The sequence below is a fragment of the Octopus sinensis genome, unplaced genomic scaffold, assembly GCF_006345805.1.
Source record: "Octopus sinensis unplaced genomic scaffold, ASM634580v1 Contig02586, whole genome shotgun sequence".
Lineage (NCBI taxonomy): Eukaryota > Metazoa > Mollusca > Cephalopoda > Octopoda > Octopodidae > Octopus > Octopus sinensis.
In genome coordinates, this window is record NW_021825821.1 from 275,835 (window position 1) to 298,149 (window position 22,315).

A 22,315-nucleotide genomic window follows, 5' to 3' on the forward strand; every position below is an offset into this window, starting at 1 on the left:
TCGAGGGTCCGCTTAACTATGTCGTTCAGGGCAGTGTGTCGGGGAAAGCGTCCGGAGCTTCTCTGGCACGATAATGGGTGCAATCCAAAGGGGTCAACAGTCGATCCACAGCGGCACCGGTGTTCTCGGCATACGTTTAGTCCCAGGCGCAATGAGACGCCGCTATCAATAGCCATCTTGCGTGGGAATTGCCATTCCATCTTATCCTCTGCTGCTAAATAAATACTAAATAACAGATTCAAAAAAAATAATAAAAATCAAAAAAATAAATAAATTTAGAACATTTTTATTACTTTACGTGAATTTAAGAGTAAAATGTTGTTTTATTAATTTTCCAGGCTCATAAAAATGTTTTCTCAAAATAGTGTCGCGATTTGCATACATTGCGTGTGCTTAATGAACAAAAAGTAACATCAATGGACTAATGAAAATTACCACTAATGAAAAGACGCACTGATCATTTAACGTGTTCTTCCTCACTGACTGTCGTTGATTTTTGAATTGTGATTAAATGAACTACCAGATTATCCAGCTGCACAATTAAGCCATTATTGGTGATAAATATGCAGTTTGATTTGCATTTTAATGAGGATGACTGATTCGCATTTTGATGATATGTTACTTTTAGGAACTAGTGAGATTAACTTGGATTTTTATTACAAAACTAAATTTATTTCATTGAAAATTCAATATTTTTTGTCGTTTTTCTCGTTTTGCCTGCATCACATAAAAATAAAATTTTGACTCGCGAAGCCAAAATTGGTTTAGAGTAAACCAGGCACTGATCGGTAGGGTACGTTGAATATCTTTTCTCTTACTGAAATGAGCTTTACAAATACAGCCTCTTCTTACTGAAATGAATCCATTCATTAGGTCGATCGTGGGTAGAATTCTTTAGGAAACAATTATTTTCCAGACGAATGGGCATATAAATAGGATCCTTTTAGAGATTTCAATGTTAGTTTCTAGCACCTCAGTCCCATTTTTCTCTGCGGTCCTGCACATTAAATAAATATTATTTTCAAAGTTAATATAAAACAATATGTAAAAATGACAGTTTTAAAGTAATTAATTAATTAGCTTAATCTTCTCTTTTTGGGCCCATAATACAGTGACCGTATGGGTGTGTTCTCGTCGAAACACACTCCACATTCTGAGGCTGCCCTTGGTTGACATTCCGTGTCAGCTTTCTCCTCACTAGGTATCGATATACCATGCCTCTCTTCAGCCTGCATGCTCTCCAGTGTCTTCCTCAGAACCACTGTCTGAATATATGCTCTCACTCTTTCTTCCAGCTTGAGGACATCAAGATGACTCTTGAAAAATCTTCAACTTCGACCTGCTTGAGGCAATTTTGCGAAGTAATCTCAAAGTTAATAAAATAAGCAATATTTTTAATTAATTTAATTACATTTTATTTAAACAACATTTATATTCACGAAATTATTCAATAAATTCCTTAATTACCGACTAATGTCGCATAGCTGCATAGATGGTAATATATTCAGAGTTAATCCGCAGACAAAACAGATTGTTTTCAGCCAATAAACACAACAATTCTCTCGCTTAACGACGTTTATAACCGCAAAACAAACCAAATAAATATCCAAGTCTTGGAAAAACACCTTTTTTCCCAAGGCCGACTCACTCCCGAGGCTGTAATTAAAATAGTGTCCATGGCAACTCTCCTTTTTAAAAAAGAGTCGAATGTTCTGGATATTAGTTCCGGTCCTATTACTAGTATCACTCTCCCCATATTTTTAGCAAAATAGTCTGCGGAGACATTCATGGGCAGTACTATGACCTCATTAAGCTATTCCAAGTCGGGGGAACTGCTTCTAACAACAGGTACCTCTTCCTGGGGGACTACGTCGACCGAGGATTCTTCTCAATCGAAGTACTTTTTATAACTAGTCCGTTAGTGTGTCCTTCATCTTTGGTCGTTAAAGATAAATAAGCCAAATGGAATATTTCTCCTCAGAGGAAATCACGAATGTCGGCATCTTTCTGACTTTTTCACTTTTAAGAGAGAATGTATTAAAATCCTCAAAAATCGTTTTAGGCCTTTTAAAATACAACCAGGAAGTGTATGACGCGTGTATGGAATCGTTTGACTGGCTTCCGCTTGCCGCGGTCGTCCATCAGCAGTTTCTCTGTCTTCATGGCGGGCTTTCTCCGGATATAAAAACCCTCAGAGATCTGAAATTGGTTCGTATTATTCAGTTTATGCATCAAAATACGAATTTGTGATGTTCTAGATTGAGAGGGCAAGGGAACCTCCTTCTGCGGGTCCCCTATGTGACTTGCTGTGGGCAGACCCTCACGAGAATTATGACGACACCACTTCCCCTGCCACGTTTACTTGTAATGTTCTTCGAGGGTGCTCATATTCGTTCTCATTTAACGCTTGTTGCAAATTCTTGAACCGAAATAATTTGATTTGTCTTATAAGAGCTCACGAGGCTCAGGATGCTGGGTTGTCGGATGTTTTTTTGATTTAAAGTTATCGGATGTATGCCAAGAACCCCAAAACGGACTTTCCGTCGTTGATAACCATATTCTCAGCTCCCAACTATCTCGATGTGTACGGAAACAGAGCTGCTATTTTAAAATACGAAAACGGAGTTTTGAACGTACAGCAGTTCAAGGCCAGTCCTCATCCTTACTGGCTCCCCAACTTCATGAACGCCTTGACTTGGTCCCTGCCCTTTGCTATCGAGAAAGTAAGCGAAATATTGGTCCAAATGCTCAACGTGTGCACAGAAGATGAATTAGTCGAGGAAGACCCTTCAATTTGTATTTTTGTGTTGAAATATATTCTAGTGTCGAGTACTCTTCGGAAAGATGTGATCAAATCAAAGATCATGGCTGTTGGTAAGATGGCTAACAGTTTTTCTGTTTTGCGGTATTTTTATGTTAATTTATTTTTAGAAATGAAAGTGAATGTATTCTCCAATTGAAGGGACTGACTTCGGACGGTCTCCTCCCTCAGGGAACGCTTTCTGGTGGTCGTACGGGAATTAAAGAAGGTTTTTTAGTTAGTCAAAAACTGAAGCTCTTGCCAAACTCGGATTTGATGAATGTCCTAAATTTAATTTTGAGGAAGCGAAAATGATTGACAAAGTAAACGAACGATTCCCCCCTCCGCGGACGGATAAACATTAATTTAGTAGCTTTAGGACTAACGTGACGATTTATAATTAAATAATAACATTTTTCATTGAAAAGGAACCAATTGATTATGGTTATTGTTTAGATCGATTTATTTTGTTATTGTTTATTTGATATTTACACATTTTGAACGATTTTTATTGGAATATAAAATAGCAATTATACATTGAATTATATTATAATTGCAGATTACAAAGAAATTATACTCTTATTTAATAAATCTCTTATGCTTTAAAAGTTTGACCCAGGCATTATTTTCTTATCCTTGCAGACGACCTGATTATCGCTGCAAGAGATAAATCTCCTTCTGTGGCTGTTGAAATGGTCCAGTCGCACCTCAACCGTGTATGTGATTGGCTATCTGCAAACATTTTGTGTGTGTCTGCATCTAAATCCCAATTCACCCTCTTCACTACTGATAGAAGATTCAAGAATGGACCGGAACTATTCATTGGAGACAAACATATTCCCTCTTCGCGTACCCAAAAGATCCTTGGCGTAGTTTTTGACTCCTTAATGACGTTTTCAAGTCACGTGGAGGAGGCCCTTGCTAAAGGTCTTCGGAAGTGGAACGTCTTGAAAGCTCTGTTAAAAAAGAGTCCCTTCCCCCTGAAAGATTGTGTCAGCAAGGTCTACCAACAAGTGATTGCCCCGACGGTTGAATATGCCTGCTCAGCCTGTAGGTTTGCAATTGCTTGTTCGAAAGCAGAACGTTTGAACTCACTCAGAAGGAAGATTATGCTCCACACTGACACCTCAGTTGGCAGGTTTGTTTCCGAGGAGGCGACGCGGAAGAATGGACAGGGTTTCCTACGTTTCTGCAAGGAACTGGGAGACCCATTAAAGGAAAAGGTGGCCCATGCAGAGGAATTTCGGTCGGTTATAAAGAAATGCACTTCGATTGAGTTCCTCTGCAGAAGGAAGAGAAGGCGTTTCCGGATTACGGTTGGGTCATCAGAAGATCATGTAAGGAGAGTCCGACTGTTGTTGGAGGCAGGGATCATCTAATTAGTTAGTTCTGACCTATCTTTCTTGGTGATCTTGGAGTCAATAAATAATAAATAATGTACAACAGAGATTCTCAACCGTAGCACAACGAGCCACATGAGGCCCTTTTTAGATTATAAAGATATAAGTTAAGTCAAGCCATATTCAGCCAATTCCGGCTATTGGCAATTCTATTGATCAAATTCCTCCATACATTCTTGTCCCTAACAAGCTCTACAATCTCCAAAAGTGATGTCAAGCTATTTTAACGACTTTTGAAGTTCAACTTAATTTGTATCTTTCTTTTTCCTCTTTCCACTAAACGCAGAAAGCAGATTTTCTTTTCTATATCATCCCTTCTAAGCACTTGTTTCAAGTATGATAATTGCTGTTTCCATATTTTTGCCACAAGCGACAATGATAGTTTAATTTTTATAAAATCTTTATCATTTAATACTTTCTCGTATCAATTTACTTTCAAAAGTTTACGCCAGCACGATAATTTCAATAAATCTACTCTACTGCTGTCTGCTTTGAACAAATGCAGCAATTTACAATGATATAGGAAGACTAGAAACACAATCGTGATGAACAGTCTTATCTATGTTCTGAGACAGACATTCTTGCTATTCTACATCCAATACAGTTTTATTACCGTACTTTTTCAAATAGCCATCTGCCTATTGATTTCCGAGATACAACCACCATCTCAAGTTATCAGACTACCCAAAAAGATATTGCTCTCACCACATTCTATTTCTCCTTTATTGACAATAACTCTCATTTTCCAATAAATATACACATATTTCAAATATTCTAACTACTCTTTTTATTTTAAACAGTTTTTGCATTAAATTTTGATTAATATTCTGTGTGAAAGCACAAAACATGTTTAGTTCGGGCCGCAAAGGAACTCTTAATAATCAATTTGGCTCTTGAGCTAAAAAGGTTAAGAACTCCTGATTTATACCAGTAAAAAACTTAAGTGACATTTCTTTTTTCAATAATTGTTTACTCTTTATACATAAAAGTAAATGTTTGTTTTATTAATAAAAGACAAAGAGAAAAATGGTCATTGGCAGATAGCCAGAGTATTGCCTCTGACTATGGCTATAGATATTCGTTCGGTTAAATACCGGTGCTCAGACGGGTCGCCTGTAACCCTTTCGATTAGTGAGCCAATCCGCTGGAGTAGGGTCCGAGTAGAAGGCCCCTGTATTCCTGACATCTCAACAACACTCTGTCATTCCCAATTCCAGCGTATTTCTCATCCTTCCTCTTCTCAGCCCGTTCAGACGGGGCTCCCGAATTTTCGATACACAACTTGATATTCTGATTGGAAAAGGATTTCACGCACATGACGTCCCAAACTAAAGTAAATTATATGGGGAATGAGTATAGTGAGATTAGTGTTACTAGTCGGGTATAGTATGTTATGTAAAGTTTTATTTAAAATAAACACAAGTAATTAATTAGCTTAATCTTCTCTTTTTGGGCCCATAATCCAGTGACCGTATGGGTGTGTTCTCGTCGAAGCACACTCCACATTCTGAGGCTTCCCATGGTTGGCATTCCGTGTCAGCTTTCTCCTCACTAGGTATCGATATACCATGCCTCTCTTCAGCCTGCATGCTCTCCAATGTCTTTCTCAGAACCACTGTCTGAATATATGATCTCACTCTTTCTTTTAGCTTGAGGACATCAAGATGACTCTTGAAAAATTTTGAGACAATTCCATCCCAGATCATTACAACAGGGATTACTTTCACTTTTGCGTGATAAATTGCTTCAAGTTCATTTGCCAATAAGTCATATTTGTGGAACTTCTTAACTTCGACCTGCTTCAGGCAATTTTGTGAAGTAATCCCAACTTCGATAAGAGTAATTTTATTCCTTATTTGTCACGAACAAATATATCAGGTTTGTTATTCGCCACAGCTGTATCCGTACTAATCGTAGTATCCACACGAATCTCCACAAATTCATTGCTAACAACAGATTGAACTGAGTGTGTCTTTAGTTTCTTAGTTTTCCTTATTCCATATTGACGACAGAGATATAAGTGAATACATCTGACTACTTAGTTATGCCGTCTAAGATATGAGCTATTCAGCATTCTCCCGCACCTAGTTGCAAAGTGATCAACTGTTTTTCTTGCCGAGTTACAATGCGTTCACTTATTTTTCTATTATCAAAAAACATGTTGCGGTCCTGAAGTAGACAGTCTCCCTTCAGTCATGGGGGAATGATTTCCATTAACCAACCATCCAGAAGATTCACAAACATTTACTTCCGTGTCATTTAGACATTGAAATAAGATAGAGTGCATCTGCTTTTTTTCAATTTCTTTAAGCAGATATTCATGCTGTATTTCCATCAATGTCGACATTGTCAAATCCTTTGCAATCTCAATGTTGTACTTTCTGGAAATGAATTCTATGATAGTGGCCATGTGTGTTTTCTTTGAATTAATGACCGTAGAATTCCTGCTCTTCCAGGCAATAATTTGCCTTATGTTCTAAGTCATTATAAAATTGGAGAAGCATCCGTTCAGCTTTATTACTAACAGACTCCATGCCTCTTCCAAATTTATTTTTTGGTAGATAAAATCTTTCTTTGTTTGCGTGTTAGAAATGTATACGTCTGTTCATAAGAATTCGGCAAATATTCTTATCAATCTGCTCAAATTCTCCAGGCTTAACATCAATCAATAGTTATAAAGTGAGATTGCATATTCATTTATCCCTTTAAACAGGTTAACTGAGTTTAAATCAGTTTTTGTCAAATTTTCAATACGCGTAGATGCTTCTTTATTGATTTTATTAATAATTTCTTCTTTAAGGACATTACTGTTCTTATCCTCAAAGACTCCCAAATATTGATATCCATCCAATCCATCAAGAAGACGGGCTTTGCCAGACAATAACTTTACATTTGTTGCGGATTTTTAAAATTTCTCTCCAGCCCAGCTGCATAAAAAACAAATCCACTTCTTCCATCATCATAACTATAGAATCACTATGGTGAGAAAACAGTTTTATATCATCAATAAAGAGGAGGTGATTAGTTGCATAAGTGGGTTCCCCATTTCCTGGAGTCCCCATCGTTATTTTCGGAAACTTTCCATTCAGCAATCGACTTAGAGGGTCCTTTAACAAAGCAAAGATCTGCGGTGATGTATATCTAGATTGAGATTATATTACAAAAGTATTCTGTCAGACTGGACTGTACAGGTCAATAAAATGTGTTATTATCAGTATTTTACGTTGTAATATTGTAATACTTAAAGAAGAAAAAAGTAAGCGATTGGGTGGCTAAGGGAATTGTCGAGAGCCTGAGGGTCAGCTCAACGATTATCAGTATTTGTCATGATTTTTATTTATTTATGATTGAACTCAAGGTGAATTATTTTATACAAATGACGTGTGGGTTATTAATATTTTTAATTTATTTTAAATTAGAATATGTTTAATTTGTTATAATTAGGATAACCTCGTTGGGAATAAATATTTAACTAATTAGGACAACTTAGTTGGGAATAAAATGCTAGTATTAATTCCTGTGCTATTTTTAAATATTTTAACTGATCCAATATCGTTCAAATATTGTGGGGGAACTGCAAATATAACATATATTGATATCTCAAATTGTAATAAGAAATCATGCAATGCTTTCAGAAATGAAAATATAAAAGCTAAAGCTAAGATAATTTTTGGTATATAAATGTATTTTATTTCTAGCGGAAAAGCATGATGTGCTTTATTCAGAAATTCACACAAAACATAATTTTGAAGTGATGAAAAGGCACAATTTATGTCAGCTTATTGAATCCGGATGTCCAGTTTTAAAAAATCAAAAAATAATAATTAGAAGGTCAAAAAAACTGCCATTTTACTTTCCTTTTGTATTCTAATTAATTTATTTTAATTAGGGATTTACAAGTACACTAGTTTGGAAAATTTTTGATGAAAAAAAACTAATTTCATGTGCGAAATTTGATATTAATTGCACCACACCGCCAAAAAATGTAATTAATGTCAAAATCAGGGTCAACTAGTTACCATTCGTTAACATAAATTAATTAATTCATAAAGGAAAAGGACTTTAATAAGTAAATTGGTTTAATTTATTTTGAATCTTTTAATTATCCTCATATCCAATGGCTAGATTAATGTGTTGTATTTTCAGGTAAGTTAAAAAATTAAACGTTTGAAAATCAACTAATCGATGTGGACTTGAATTATCCAACAAAATTAATATATTTCTTTCTTCTGAAAGCATTATTGCATTTATTTTTAAGATTCAGGTTTTAAAAATGTCAATTGTCATCCACAAATTTCTACAGGAGTTCATGACGTTAAAAACATCAAAATTAAATTGTTTTAAGCGTCGAGGGTTTTTATATTTGGCAATAACTAATGAAGAGTATTTATCCAAGATAGCTGCGGCAGAGAAGCAGACTAACACTTTCTTTTTCTGTTTAAAACCGAACGAATATTCGCCGTGCTGCACAAATTACTTAGTTGCTGTATATTTGAAATAGAGTACAGTTCCGTCGCATTTAAAAATATTTTCTTTAACATAAAGGACAACTTTAGCGTCCAATGTTTTGTATTGTAAATTGTGTCGCTTCCTAAATCTTTGAAGCTAAACATTAGACGATATGAAATCATTCATTTATATTTTAGATGCGAACATGGATCTAATTTGTTAATCGTAGGCCCAGACAGAGGAACCAAACCAAAGTAAATTATATCAAAAATATTTTTTAGAAATTATTCAAGCTAAACACTAAATAATGAAATTATTTGCAAATGATTATTTATTTTAATAATTTAATTTCCACCCAAAATCACAATTATTAAATTTATTTAATCATATCAATCAATCAGATAAATTTTGCCTGAAAAACTACTCAGTTAAATCTTTAAGTGTTCAGAGACAATTTTTTTAAAAAGACCAAATATCGAGAACACTCAAACAAGACGTTTTGGTTTAGTAAAAGAACTGTGATCTCATATGAGTAGCTAGAGTTAATTTATGTTTTGCTTACATACAAACGTTTTTAAATTGTATACATTTTATTAAATAAAATATAAAACTTTAAAAGTTTCTAGTAGTAATTTTTCGTGACATTTCAATCCATGGCACATCTTGATCCAAATCAATTAAAAGAAACCCAAGAAACTTGCTTTAATAAAGTTTTTTGCCGTTAAAATATTTTAGATTGACCAAGAACCAAAAAGCCTTCATGTTTGGGCTCAAATAGCTCAAGAAACATTTTCATTATCTAAAAGTAAGTAATTGTGTTGTCTTCATAGCATAGCTCCGCCCACAAACGACTGCACTCGCGTAGAACGTGATGTCGAATCATTTATTATTCCTCCAAATGTTATCAATGCTCAAAATATAAACTCCAATCGACGAAAAAGAGATTATAGCTTAGTATTTAAGGTCTATTTTTTAATAAATATATTTAGAAATGTTATTGTAAAGACATGCCAACTGTGAAACCGATAAGCTATAAAATAAGCCCAAAATCGTTGATTGAAGCAAAAAATATTTGCTCATCATTGAAAGAGACAAATATTGAGCTAATCTGTATTTTTATGAATCATTGATAGCACGGATTGTTGAAATTGGCGGGAAAGAAGCGGCAGAGACCGCCCTTTCAAAAACATTGGAAATTGAAAAAAACGGAGGAATGACGACTTTTGTTGATATTCTCTCATTGAGGCTGTCTAGGACGGAAAACGTAGGAGGACGCCTGGCGGAGTGTTTATTTATCGAATTAAGCACGATTTTGGGTTTTCTGCTGGTCGGCTATATTTGATGTTTCTAGACGTGAATGTGAAAAATAAGCCCACTCGTGAATAGTATGTTATTCTTGAATTAAATAAAAGTACAATTCATAAACAGGCTCTACTGGAATTGCAAGATATTTTGTCTACAAAAAATAATTAATTTCTTTTGATATTTTGAATAAAAACTTACTTTTTGAAATATTCTCATATTTCTGTTGAAAAATAAACATTTTTAGTTTAGAAAGGGTCCGCCCCTTCTTTTTCGAGGTGATGGCAAGCACGGGCGATGTTGACGACACAGTTATTTGGTGATAAATCTTGTTTATTCTTTTGTCCAGTTCAAGTGTTCTTTCCCACGTTTCAACTCTGTTTATATAAGAAACAATCATGCTCTTAGGTGTTTCCTTTATAGTAAGTGATTGAATGTATGCGTGCATACTCTTAATGATATTAATGCATATTGTAGAATTATTTCAATAACTAGCCCATCCCATGTTAATACAATACGTACTATTTTTACTCCCGCATGATAGATTAATTCCATCTCTTTAGATGGGATGTCATATTTCCTCATTTTTTCAATATCCACTTGGTGTATGTTTTGGAAAGATGTTATCCTAACTTAAGCCAACAAAGTCTAATTCTTTATATAAATCCTCATTTTGATTAAAAAACTGTGTTGATTTTTTAATTATTTCAATGCTTTGTTGGAATTTAAAACAGAATTTTCATCATGAAGTTTTTCATTCTTACCCTAAATGGAAAGTGAATCAGAATTACTATTAAGGTAGTCCATCTAATTTAATTCCGTAAATTCGTGATAGATAAATTGGTTTTTATCAACTGGATCCAATATTTGTAGCGCTTTTAAGTCACTAGCACAAAATACTTCACAAACTTATTAAGAACAGAAGAAAGGAACCGAGTTGATGAGGTTTGAAGAGGCCTCCATGGATGGCAAGAAGGCTAGGAGGGGAAGATTAAAAAAATAAAAGAAATAAACAGGCAACATGAGCCTCAAACTTCAAAAGACGAGGAATGAGGGACTCGGCGTTTTTCGATTTTCATTAAGGTACCGAGACAAGCCATGAATTGGAGATCCAATTAGAATCAAAATATAAAAGGGGATATTCCTTAATCCAACGATCATATTGCTCATGGGCGAGAGAGATGACTCGACTGCCTACAAACGAGTGTTCTCAAATTTTGATCATTAGGGAAAAACCAATGCCCGAAAAACAAAAGATTATCTAAGATATCAAAAATTTACTATTGTGATCAAGGCCAAAGTTGAATCCAAGTTTCGGACATAATAATTTTGTCGAAAAAAATTAAATAACTTGACGAAAAATAGGCCAAGCGTACAAATAGGTATAAATCAGGATAGCAAATATAAACAAATTAAAGAAAATAATCAGTTTCAAAATAAAAATAATTCCCGTGGGATTCTTCAGAAACATTTGTCGAACGCCGCATAGCGCTACATCGCCAGCTTTTTTGACACCCAAACAGAGTTGGTGTGGCATTAGCAGTTTGTTGAATCTGTGGATGATTTTTAAACAAGCGACTTTTCAGGTTAAACGTCTGAAACGTTCTCCACAACCAGCCTGTCCTTATTCAGGGCAGTTTAATTAGCTATAAAAAACGATCCCGAGCAAATATGAAAATGTCGCCATTCATTATCTGAGTACAGAAATTTCAAAATCTAGTTCGTCCTTCAAAACTGCTTTCTTGAAAACACGGGCGGGAAACAACGCGTCGGGTACATTTTTCGCAATTGTCGGCCTGAGAGTCAATCCACTTAATCGTGGAAGATGAAAGGGCGAATTTTTGAAGCGGAGCAGGCATAGTCTACAGTTTTAAAGATTGTATATTACAGAAACTGACTCTTTTTTTAAATCGTCTTCAGGACATTTAAGTTGCGAAGATTGGCACTTGGTAACATCATTAAATAATCGGAAATTACGTTTTTTTGCTAGAATACGAGTTAATCTTATCCCAATGTAACATCTTTTAAATCTAGTGGTAGACGGTTTTCTTCCATCTTATACAATTGGAATACGTTGAATTTCAAAAAACTTAGTAGATTAGTTGTAATTATTATTATTTAATTTTAATAAAATATTTGTTAATTACATTAATTTGGAAAAATTAAAAGCATGACACACAATATGTTAGTCAGTGACAAAAAAATGATTAGTCAGTGACAAAAAAAATGATTCAAAATTAACCCATTCCTAATTAATATCTGGTATGCTCTCCTTTTGCCGTAAAAATTTCCCAGCATCGTTTTTTAACTAATAGAATGAGTTTTTCAATAAAATGTTTTGGAATATTTTCCCAAAAATAAATTTCTATTTTGCACGAGACAGAATAAGCCTTCAGACCGTAGTGAGTTATTGCCTTTGGCTCATTCACAAAATCGTCAGTTGTACTTTTGTATAGGATGGAATGAAGACATTTTGATAGAATCTGGTCCAGTAAATACTTGTTCTAAGTACCGACCACAACACGTTTTTTCACCGTTATTATCAAGAATTTAAAGTATGAATTAATTAAATAGTCTTCTTCTTCTGATCGATATATCCTCTATTCCAGGGTTTCTCAACCAGGGGGTACATGTGCCTAAGGGGTACGCGGAACATTTTTTAATTTGTTATTATTATGTCACATGCCTCGGCGATTACTATGCCCCACTCGTTATCTCTGAGAAATATGATTTTTCATTTTTTAGAAAAATTAAAAAAATCAATCATAAGGTAGGTAAGGTAACAACTTTATTTAGGTAACAACGAATAGTATGTGGGGTAATAATTAATGAATCGGTAAGGCTTGCTTACCGACTTCTTCCGCGAAACAAAAAGAAAAGAGGGACCCCAACGTCTCAGTATAGAATTACCTTTGCAGGTAAGTCCCAGTGACTGTTGACCAAAGTTTGTAGTTTTTGATGCCTTTTTCAACGATTTCCCCCACCGTGGGCGTTTTAGCCTCGAGCCATGGGGGAATCGGGCATTCCGGGCTTTGGGAGTAGGCGATTTTTAACGCCAGTCTCCGAGTTTTTTCGAACTTCTCGATAATGGAACTCCTCTTTCTAGAGAAGTACCATGCCTCTTTTCCAAATATAAGTCCTGGTAAGATCACCGTGTTAAAAACATAAAGGAAAGTATCTGGTTCCAGATTAAACTTTCTTAGGCAAAACAGAGCGTTTGTTGCTTTCTTTTTCCGAATTTTCGCATATTCAGTGTATTTACCATTTTCTTCAATTTGCAATCCCAGGTATTTTATTGAATGTTGTCGTGGTATGTTAGTAATCAGGCATGGTGAATTTTTAAGATTTCTACTTTCTGTGATTCTCAACAGGGCAGACTTCTCACGTGCGACAGTCAGCATGTTATTTCTGCACCAATGTTCGACCTCTTCCATATATGACAGCATTCGTTGTTCAGATAAGGCAGGTTTCGGTGAAACATCGAGGATGACCACATCATCCGCATATATTAGAATTTCCGTCCGTACATCATTTGGAGAAGGTAGATTACTCATTACAATGTTGAATAACAGAGGACTGAGTACTGATCCCTGGGGGACACCTCTTTTTAATTTTAGCTCATCCGAGTCATGGTTCAGTAAGCTAACCACTGATCGTCTGTCGCGGAGGAAAACGCATTAAATATGATGATCAAAAACGCATTAAATATGATGATCACGGGACCCTTACATCATACGTATTGTCCCAGACCGCAAAACCATATATGGAGGTTTTATATGAGGTTTTTAAACATGAATTATTTGTAGATTGCTCAACTTATAGCCAGAAACAAAGTATCTCATTGTTCTGGAGAAAAACTAATAAAACCAGGCGCGTTACTAATGGCAAGATTACTGATTGGGAAAGATGTTGAAAAAGAATTTAAGAATATACCACTTTCAAATGATATCATCTCTATGCTAATTCATGAGATGTCAAAAGATTTGCTAGAACAACTAATTTTTCGTATTCACCACAGTCAATTTCCAATATGCATCAAGTTGGATGAATCTACAGATATCAGTTCAATATGCTACTTAGTCGCATTTGTTCGATTTGTTGAAGACGATTCTGTCGTGGACGAGTTTTTATTTTGTTTGGAAATGACAGGAAGAACACGAGGAAATGATATATTTCATCTCTTTTTGTCTTTCCTTGTTTCCAATAATATTCCCTGAACTAAAGTTGGGTCGATATGCACTGATGGAGCACCTGTCATGCTCGGACATCGATCTGGTTTTATTGCACTGGTTAAAGATGTCGCACCTCATATTATCGCAAACCATTGCGCAATACATAAGTATGCTCTTGCTGTAAAGAAGATGCCTCAAGAATTAAAAATTGTTCTTGATTCGACCGTAAAGTCAGTTAATTTGATTTGTGCGAGGGCGACTAATCATAGACTTTTTAAATTATTATGTGAAGAAATGGGAACAGAACATTCAGTACTAATTTTCCACACTAAAGTTCGGTGGTTGTCAAGATGAAGGGTGCTTAAACGGGTTGCCGAATGAATTGGTGCACTCACTACTTTTTTACAAGAAATAAATAATATAGAACTCGCTAATATGTTCGCAGATTATGCTTTCAAACAAAAGTTATTCTATCTTGCTGATATATTTGGAATAATAAACGAATTAAATTTACTAGAATTTGGATCGACGTCATCGACGGGTTCGCTATTGGACAACGAAACACTGCGCATCGGGGTCGCTCTTCGGCTGGGGCTCGATGTCTGCGCCTCTCATCCCTGTCGATGCGGAGGTACGGTGGACGTGAAAGGCCTTCACCCCCTCTCCTGCCGCCGGAGCGCAGGCCGCTCGCCTCGCCATGGAGCAATCAACGACGTTATCTCAAGAGCTCTCAACGCTGCTGGCTTCCCCAACGTGCTTGAACCAGACGGATTGGACAGGGGGGACGGCAAACGCCCGGACGGGATGACCACCTTCCCATTCTGAAATGGCAATTGCCTGATCTGGGACGCCACGTGCGCAGACACGTGGTCCCCATCTGCTCTACTGTCATCTGCTTCTTCTTCCGACTCGGTCGCGGCCGTGGCGGAAGCCCGCAAAGTAGAAAAGTACAAGAATCTTGCCACTCGGCATTCCTTCATGCCTGTGGCTTTTGAGACATCAGGCGCTTCCGGTCCGCTGACTTCATGCTTCGTAAAAGACCTCGGTATCCTCATCGCTCGGAAGAAGATGGATGCTCGCGAGTCTTCTTGGTTGAGGCAGAGGATTTCGCTCGCAATCGTGCGCGGGAACGCGCAAGCAATCCGTTCGGCTGGGTTAATTTAGTTAACTGACAATTGTTTTGCTTCTGTGAAAAAAAAAGTTTAATAAATAAAAAAAAAAAAATTAAATTTATCCATACAAGGCAAATCTTTCTTTTTTATCCTGGAAGTAATAATATCTCAAGCATAGAAGCTTTTCAAAAACTATCAAAAGTTGAATTTATGGAGAAAAAAATTAACTAAAAATGTTTTTCTTGTTGAAGAACTTTCTTTTCGTCCCCAGACTGACCTATATTCTCCGTTCCTCCCCGTGTTTCGCTGCCACAGACTCATTATCCAGAATCGATAATCTTGTCCACCAATCGCTAACATTCCACCTCAATTTGAGGTTCACTGGTGACGGTTTTACCCGTGCCAGTTTACCAACTCGCTTCGGGGGGATCGGGATCCGCCCTTGTGCGGACCTGGCCCTACCCTGCTATCTCTCATCCATGTCGGCTTCCAGGAATTCCGTTTGCTCAGTTCTACTTCCCTCTCTCGAACTTAATGAGCTCTCGGAATTCTCATCTGCATGCCGTACGTGGTGCTCACTCAACCTTGATTTTCCCACGATCCCTTCAGTTCAAAGGGGCTGGGACGAAATTCTCTGCTTGAACACATTACGAAAACTTCGCTCCAAGTCGGACCAACTCCAGCTGGCCACCCTTAACTGCGCCTGTCAGCCGCACACGGGCGACTGGCTCAAAGCTCTCCCCACTCCTAGTACGGGGTTACTACTGGACGACGAATCCTTGCGGATTGGGATCAGCTTACGATTGGGTTTGGACATCCGCCAGCCCCACCCTTGCCGGTGCGGGTCCTCAATTTCGTCAAACGGCTTGCACGCCTTGTCGTGTAAGAAGAGTGCCGGGAGAATTCCCCGTCACACTCATCTGAATGACGTTGTGAGGAGGGCTCTAGAGTCGGCTGGTTTCCCTTCCACCCTAGAGCCAGTCGGCCTTTCCCGGAGCGACGGCAAGCGTCCCGACGGGATGACGACCTTTCCTTTTAGGGAAGGCAAGTCCCTGGTTTGGGATGCCACGTGTGTCGACTCTTTTTCGGCGACAATGCTTCCCAGGACTGTCGCAAACCCGGGTTCCGCCAGTGCGCTGGCTGAAGAGACAAAGATGACGAAATACCGGTGTATTTCGGACGCTTTTGAGTTTGCCCCCCTCGCCTTCGAAACCTCTGGAATCGTCGGAAAGGCTGCGACTCAACTCCTCACCGCCATTGGTAGAAAAATCTCCACAAAAACAAACGACCGGAGGGAGACGAGCTGGCTGTTCCAGCGAATCTCGGTTGCTGTGCTCCGCGGAAACTGCCACTCAATACGCAGCGCGGCATCGTTGAGCTGACCCTCAGGCCCTCGACAATTCCCTTAGCCACCCAATTGCTTACTTTTTTCTTTCTAGTTTGATTTTGAAAAAAAAAAAAAAATTCTCTGTGTTGCACATGCGGGGCTATAAACATTATGGCTTTCGTGAAAAGTGCTTATATCTTAATAATAAAATGGTATGGTGTGTGTCTGTCTGTCTGTCTGTCTGTCGTTCTGTCTGTCTGTCTGTGTGTGCACACCAACTTCAAATTGGCAATACGATGTCCTCGACTTACATGATGAGGTCCTTAAAACTTTCCCTCCAAAAAAAAATTAAAAAAAATTTTCTGCATTTTGGTTAAAATGAACAACTACGATGTCCTCGACTTACATGATGAGGTCCTTAAAACCTTCCCTCCAAAAAAAAATTAAAAAAAAATTTTCTGCATTTTGGTTAAAATGAACAACTACGATGTCCTCGACTTACATGATGAGGTCCTTAAAACCTTCCCCCCAAAAAAAATTAAAAAAAATTTTCTGCATTTTGGTTAAAATGAACAACTACGATGTCCTCGACTTACATGATGAGGTCCTTAAAACTTTCCCTCCAAAAAAAAATTAAAAAAAATTTTCTGCATTTTGGTTAAAATGAATAACTACGATGTCCTCGACTTACATGATGAGGTCCTTAAAACCTTCCCCCTAAAAAAAAATTAAAAAAAAATTTTCTGCATTTTGGTTAAAATGAACAACGCGAATGTCCTCGACATTCATGATGAGGTCCATAAAAACCTTCCAGGCAAAAATCTCACGTATTAAGAATATCCTTGATGAAAACGACAGCGAGAATATTAACAATGATGAACTCCTAATTATTCTCGAGAAAGAAATTCAATTCATCCTATGTTTTTCTCTTTAAAATTAAATGCATATATCATTATCGACCATGAATCAAAATTAAAGCTATTATCATATTTGACTTTGACAGAATGTGCAATTAACAGATTTTGAAAAACACTTTGATAGTTTTTTTTTATGATAATTTATTTTAATATAGTTAAGCAATGGAAAATTAACACCGAAAATAGTTAAGTTCCAGCGGCGAGGACGCAGTGTGCGTTGCCCCGAACAATGGCCAGGCCGATGCGCTGGCGGAACCAGAGGCTCTCTCTCGAGTCCTTGAGCCTTCTCCCGATGGACTGCCCGACCTCTTTGAGGAACGAGTCAGTCTCCTTTCCTGCAACTCTTTGATAGTTGAAACCACATTAGCACAATCATTAACACAATTTACCACCAATTGACAGCGCAATCTGAAGAATTTGCGTAAAAATATTCACTATTTAGTTAAGTTTTTCGTAAAGATAGAATTTATTTTCGGTATGTCTCTTTTCCTAAACTTTTTTATTATTCAAAAATAATTTTTTCAATAGATAACCGAAGGAGAGAAGACGACCTTAAGAAAATAAGTTTTTCGTAAAGATAGAATTTATTTTCTGTATGCCTCTTTTTTCCTAATATTTTTTATTATTCAAAAATAATTTTTTAAATAGATAACCGAAGGAAGAAAAACGAAGCTAAAGAAAAAACGGGCACCTTAAGGTAATTAATTAAATCTTTTTTGTGTGTCGCTTTTTTGGCTGCTGCTACTCTGCCTGCCCCATTTCCGCCAGTGGTTTTATTACGAAATCTTGCGCCACCTAAATTATGCAACGGAACGAGGTTAGTTATCAAAAATTTAATGGCTAACGTAATAGAGGCGACGATATTAACAGGTAAGTATAGAGGTGAGGATGTTTATATTCCACGAATTCCGATAATTTCTGATGAATTACCATTTAGATTTAAAAGGCTGCAATTTCCTTTGAGGATGAGTTTTGCAATGACAATAAACAAGGCCCAGTGACAGTCATTAAAGGTAGTTGGGTTATTTTTAGAGAATGAGTGCTTTTCACATGGACAGCTGTATGTGGGATGCTCGAGGGTAGGCAGAAGAGAAAATTTATTCAGATATGCCAAGGAAGGACGGACGACAAATATCAACAGGCGATAGAATAGGGTTACATTAAACCAGGTAGTTTTATACATCTACATAAACTTATAGTTGTTTGATGAAACAGGCCCTCCGCAGGAGCTAGGTCGCGGTGAGCGAAGCGAGCTGCCGAGCTAGTAAATAAATAAAAATGTTATTTCCATGTTTCCGATGTTGGAGGAATTAATTGGAAATAATAAACCTGAAAAATGATTTATTTTACAAATCGACGAACACATAAAAAAAAATTTGCAAATTAAATTCGGAGAATATTTTAATAGCGATCAGATTGTTCCCGATTGGATTTTAGAACCATTTTTGTGTAAGATTGATGTGGCTCAGGAACTTCCTTTTCTACAAGAATTAATCGATTTAAGAAGCTCTGCGACTGCAAGGGTTACTTTTACAATTTTTATGATTATTCCGATACTTTTCAATTCTTGCACACTTTTGGAATTTTGGAGTAAAATGATTCCAAAGTATTCGTTACTGACTATGGCTAGTATGCAATATTTAATTCCTTATCAAACAACATTGTAATTTTTTAGCACGCGGTTGCGCACGTTGGTTTCTATTAGTGTGTTGCGTTGGCCACCAGAATCACCTAATCTAAGGATTTCCTTCAGATGTATGCATATGTCTGTTGTAACGGAGTCGGTTCTACTCCCCTTTCCGAACATAACGGCGACGACTCAGACTTGTGCACATTCCCTGTTGGATCTTCAATGGAAAGGGTTTTCTGGAGACAATGATCTTCTTAATTACACGCGTGTGTTGCGTTGGCCACCAGAATCACCTAATCTAAGGATTTCCTTCAGATGTATGCATATGTCTGTTGTAACGGAGTCGTTCTACTCCCCTTTCCGAACATAACGGCGACGACTCAGGCTTGTGCACATTCCCTGTTGGATCTTCAATGGAAAGGGTTTTCTGGAGACAATGATCTTCTTAATTACACGCGTGTGTTGCGTTGGCCACCAGAATCACCTAATCTAAGGATTTCCTTCAGATGTATGCATTGTCTGTTGTAACGGAGTCGGTTCTACCCCCTTTCCGAACATAACGGCGACGACTCAGACTTGTGCACATTCCCTGTTGGATCTTCAATGGAAAGGTTTTCTGGAGACAATGATCTTCTTAATTACACGCGTGTGTTGCGTTGGCCACCAAATCACCTAATCTAAGGATTTCCTTCAGATGTATGCATATGTCTGTTGTAACGGAGTCGGTTCTACTCCCCTTTCCGAACATAACGGCGACGACTCAGACTTGTGCACATTCCCTGTGGATCTTCAATGGAAAGGTTTTCTGGAGACAATGATCTTCTTAATTACACGCGTGTGTTGCGTTGGCCACCAGAATCACCTAATCTAAGATTTCCTTCAGATGTATGCATATGTCTGTTGTAACGGAGTCGGTTCTACTCCCCTTTCCGAACATAACGGCGACGACTCAGACTTGTGCACATTCCCTGTTGGATCTTCAATGGAAAGGGTTTTCTGGAGACAATGATCTTCTTAATTACACGCGTGTGTGTGCGTTGGCCACCAGAATCACCTAATCTAAGGATTTCCTTCAGATGTATGCATATGTCTGTTGTAACGGAGTCGGTTCTACTCCCCTTCCGAACATAACGGCGACGACTCAGACTTGTGCACATTCCCTGTTGGATCTTCAATGGAAAGGTTTTCTGGAGACAATGATCTTCTTAATTACACGCGTGTGTTGCGTTGGCCACCAGAATCACCTAATCTAAGGATTTCCTTCAGATGTATGCATATGTCTGTTGTAACGGAGTCGGTTCTACTCCCCTTTCCGAACATAACGGCGACGACTCAGGCTTGTGCACATTCCCTGTTGGATCTTCAATGGAAAGGGTTTTCTGGAGACAATGATCTTCTTAATTAGTTCGGATACTTGTTCTCTCATTTTCATATTGTAACTTTTTTTGGACAAAAAAAAAAACAACATACTTATGCGAAACTGCGATGTCTTGTTTATCATTTATTAAAAATAAATCTCGTAATCGATTGAAAGTTGGAGATGATATGCGAATCGCTCTTAGCAACATGGATCCGAATATAGAAAAATTGTTGCAGAAAAGCAACAACAAATATCTCACTAGAATTAAAACTTTACACTTTTTAGGCATAAAATATTTTATTGATTTTATTTAGTTAGAAAATAATTTATATTTTATTTTATAATTAAATCATTTATCTCAAAAAAAGATATATAAAAATTTAAAAATCGATAGCCCCCTTGGCTGAAGACTAAGCTATGGATAATGGATTTGGACAGTCGTGAGTTCGATTCCGAAGAAGGCAGTTTTCATCCTGGGGCCAATTCTCGTTATCGTTCCCCTGCCCGTGAGGCAACGAGTACTTCTGGCACGACACAGTTGGAAATGAGGATCTCTTACCTTCCTTCCGGTCTTAGCGTGGCGTTATGGGGTCCACCATGTCAGTTGAAAAATTCCATTCGGATATGGCAACGCACTTAATGCCTACCGAAAAAGGACTTCTAGATCTCAGACCCTGGGACATCGTCGTCTCAGGCCGATCATGCGGGCAGGATCGAACCTTTCAGTAGGATCTCCCTTGTTTGGATCGGCGATCACGGGGATTATTATAATTAACTGGCTTATTCGTCTTTGGTCTTTAATAAATAAATAAATAAAAATCGATAGGGGTACGCGGGATCCATTTTTAACCCCAAGGGGTACAACTTATCACAAATTTGAAAAAGGTTAAGAACCGCTGCTCTATTCGCACAACAATTCAGCTAGACAAATCCGCCTCTTTCCTTTCGAGGTGATTGCAAGCACTGGCGATGTTGTAGACACCTTTTTTGGTGATAAATCTCTTATTCTTTTGTCCAGTTCAAGCGTCCTTTCCCACTGTTTAACTCTGTTTCTATAAGAGACGATCATGCTCTCAAGTTCAGTTTTTATCTTCAACTGCAAAGTACCGTAATTTTAAGTCAATATATGCCGGTCACATTTTATTTTTTTCAATCATTGTTTTTTACCAATTTTGAAATTATCTCATTTTGTGTACCTTTTTTTGTCTTTAAATAACAAATTTTACTGTACGGAAAAAACTGAAACGAGTTGAGATGGAGCAAGCTGGTCGTGTCTACATCTTCACATTGCTGCGCACTTAAAGAATAAAAAATTCTTGAAGATCAGTGGCAGTAATCATGGATGTAGATCGTACTTTTGGAGTTTTTATACTTTAATTTGTTAAATTTTTTTGTGGATGTAACTTGAACGAGAATTAATTTATTTTTGGCTTCACACAAAAAGAAAGGCGTTTCGAGCCACATTATGTTTCAACTGAATTTTTAGTCCTGTCAGCGAAGAAATCATGTTGATCACCTAATCATAGATCCCTGTTCCTGATTTAATTGATGTCGTTTTTAATGTCGACACTTTCCGCTGAAATATGCAGGCAAAGACCTTTTTCCTCAATTTTGTCGATATTTTTAGAATCAACCAAAAGTGAGATCCAATACTACGACCTGTTCCTGCATCTACTAGACTTGCTCTGAATTTTACTTTTTTCTTTTCAACAAATTCTTGAGTGCTATATTTTTAAAGTCTATTTAGCGCGTTTCACAAGTCCATATTTGACATAAAATTCTATTGGTCTGGTCGATCACAGCTGTCGATGGAATTAATTACCGCTTTTAGACTATAAATAAGTTA

The 22,315-nt window shown here is 37.2% G+C and overlaps 1 pseudogene; it reads left to right on the plus strand.

The window, feature by feature from the left end:
• Positions 1 to 1,532: 1,532 nt before the first annotated feature.
• On the plus strand, positions 1,533 to 2,501 carry LOC115227292 (annotated as a pseudogene).
• The last annotated feature ends 19,814 nt before the right edge of the window (positions 2,502 to 22,315 follow it).